The sequence below is a fragment of the Penaeus japonicus genome, unplaced genomic scaffold, assembly GCF_977035675.1.
Source record: "Penaeus japonicus unplaced genomic scaffold, GWHDUDI00000001_assembly GWHDUDI00000014, whole genome shotgun sequence".
NCBI classification, from domain to species: Eukaryota; Metazoa; Arthropoda; class Malacostraca; order Decapoda; family Penaeidae; genus Penaeus; species Penaeus japonicus.
In genome coordinates this window covers 28,253,885-28,257,123 of record NW_028234416.1, presented here as the reverse complement: position 1 = coordinate 28,257,123, position 3,239 = coordinate 28,253,885, and positions in this window count along the sequence as shown.

The following is a 3,239-nucleotide window of genomic DNA, read 5'->3' as shown; positions in this document are numbered from 1 at the left end:
TAAAAAAAAATATGACAAAGAGGATTACAAATCACAGTCCTTTATAACCATCAAAACCTTTTCCAAGACATAAAAAAAAATATAGAAAAAATGAAGACCTCAAAGACCAGCTTTCAAAACGTCACGCGTGTTCCCAGCATACTTAAGAGCCAGGCACTATTTACTTCATTAACTCTCTACCCATCGTCTTTTCAACCAGGGCTAAAAAAGGCATATGGTAAGAAAGAATAAAACATCTTTATAGCTGGACCTTTACTGATCATGCGTCAATTTGATGCGATTAATCTTCTTTAGATATATTTTTCTTACTCTTCTAATCTTTAGAATTTGCTTATTTGCGCGTACGTACCCTTTGAATCTTAAGGAAGACGCTATTGATGAAAGGGTCCTTTTGAAAGGAAATAAAATGTGGTATTATGTCGTGCCACTCACTCTCTCTCTCTCTCTCTCTCTCTCTCTCTCTCTCTCTCTCTCTCTCTCTCTCTCTCTCTCTCTCACTCTCTCTCTCTCTCTCTCTCTCTCTCTCTCTCTCTCTCACACACACACACACACACACACACACACACACCATTTTTCTTTTTAGCATCATTTATAATCCGTATACTATGTAAACAGGCTGAACCTATTTACAATTAAAACTTTCAGGTTTCGTAGTTCGGGTTTAAGAGTCACTTAACAAAAAGAACTTATTTGAAAACGCAACCCATTTTTCTTCCAAAAATGTATTAAAAACATCTAACACAAAGTAAAAATAGTCGTATTTACAGTGGAGTTATATAGTGTTGGCGCCATGAGTGCAAAGTTGATACCGGTCTAATTGACAACCAGCAGCGTGTCATTATCTTTACCTGTTGCTTGTTGATTTCGCGTCGCCAATGAGAGAAGGGAAGGAGTTCCACAGTCGTGCTTGACCGGGACCTCCATCAGGAGCCAACTAGAGTGTACCATCTTCGTACCTCTCCCTCGGACATGTAGTGGGAGACTGAGGCTGGGTAGACGAAGCACCTGCTGGACCCAAGTTTATGAAGCACCGTCGAAGCCCCGAAGTCTCGAAGACGTTACAGCGAGTTGATGTGAGAGGGATTGACACCTTCTTGGATAAGTTTAAGAGCCTGATTTTCCTCTCCTGTCCAGCTTGTTGAGCCCGGATGGCATAGTGGAACATCAGGCTAACGGAGCATACTCGATAATTGGCTGCTTTGCAAATCCGGATAATGTGGCGATAATGTGGATGCTTCCGGGACGACTGACTACCAATGACCCTTGCAGTGTCTTTTCAGTGAGGCAGTCATCAAATAGCCCCAAAAGATTGCTACTTACCTACCGCTGTAAAGGCTATGACCAGAGTATCTTGATTGGTATCCATTGCATTTTACAAAGTTGTTGGTATAAATTGAAAAAGCAGCCGACGATCGGGGTGAACGAAAGCCAAACTGTCAAAAAAAAAAAAAAAAAAAAAAAAGTGGTTCTACAGTTACTTGGTAATTGTCTTTTCAAATACTTTGTAGATGCATGGCAGAAGGGAGATTGACCAGCAATTTTTATGATTGGACTTCAATTGCTTCTTATAAGGAGGAATCAGTCTTCCTCTTACCATCTGAAGGGCCACGAGTTTTCTTCGTCATATGACTAGAAGGGGAGAGGTGACTCAGCTGCACACGTGGCGAGTGCGTTGGGTGATGTTATCTGAACTAAGTTCCTCCTTTGGGCTTATATCCAGATTTATTATTTTTTATTATTGTTATCTTGATTTCACTTGGAAGACTAGAAAGTTATATATGGTCTCTCCCTCTCTCTCTCTCTCTCTCTCTCTCTCTCTCTCTCTCTCTCTCTCTCTCTCTCTCTCTCTCTCTCTCTCTCTCTCTCTCTCTCTCTCTCCTTTTTATCCTCTCTTTTACCCCCTTTCCCCCTTCTTTCGTAAGAAAGTGTTGCTTCAATCTACTTCCCCAAAAAGGTAAATATTTGAAATCCAAAACGTTGAGGTGTGTTTAAATTAGCTCCATTATAAAGTGAGATATAGCATGCAAGATGCAACGCTGTGTGTTTTTTTTCGGTCAGTCTAACATCTCACTATGAAATAGCTATGATTCTGTTATAGTGCAACGTTCCGCTTCATTATGGATAATATGTGTGTGTGTGTGTGTGTGTGTGTGCGTGTGTATCTATATACAGTAAGTGTGTGGGCGAGGAAGAAAAACAGGGACACATCCAGGTATTTCATTCGAACATCAACTAAAGAAATATAGGTAAAACAGTATGAGTAAAGGGCAGTAGAATTAAATATTGAGGCGGCAGATAGATAGACCATCGATTAACGAACCTCTAAAGAATTATTCCAAAAGTGTGAACAATATTCTGCGAGGAAAAATATCCATAACACCTGAACAGGTTTTTTTCTGCAAACTTAGTTAATTTTCATAATTGCTGTTTTTAACAAAGATAAAAAAAAAACATAGTCTTTAAAATAAACTGATTTTTTTCAGTCTTGGATTACTGATAGCTGACGCCCTGCGTGTTTTCTACAGCGAACCTTCCGCTAATTGGACGTCATGCGGAACTATCCTTTCATGTCACTGATTTTTCTACAAAATATCTGTCTGTTTATCTACGTGTGCACTACTATCAAAATACGCAGATGTTTGTCTAACGATACTAGAAAAATTATATGGTAAATACACTGTGCTGTAGGTGAGTCTCCTGTGATAAGTGTTGCATCTTGTACTTGCTGTTACAGTGCAGGCGTTTTGCAGCGATGATTATAGTCTAAGTTTTGTTATATTAATTGTCTGCTTTGTTGTGCGTTATTGTAAGAATTGTTGTATATCAATTTGATAAGAATAAACGGTTCATTTTGTTTTATATATTTCTCCCAACTACAGAGAAGTCACCAAGAATTACATCTGATCTAATGTAATATACAATACCAAAATAACTGTTATGGTAACGGTACTCTGTCCCCCTCCCCCTCCCCTCCCCTACCCTTGGAGCTTTAACACCTGCTTATAATACTTGAAAAATCCAACGCTGATTATTTTGTGAGTGAAAAAAGTAGGAATATACTGTACTGTAAAACAAATGTTACTTTACTTCTGTGTAATATCTAAAAGTAATTGAAATGATATTGTGAAAGGGAGGAAGACGTAATGAGATTCATTAATTCTGATTTATAAATATGTCGATAGTAATTTGAACGCCGCGCATTGAGATCTTCTTTTGTTCAGAGGAAATGTCGTTATGAA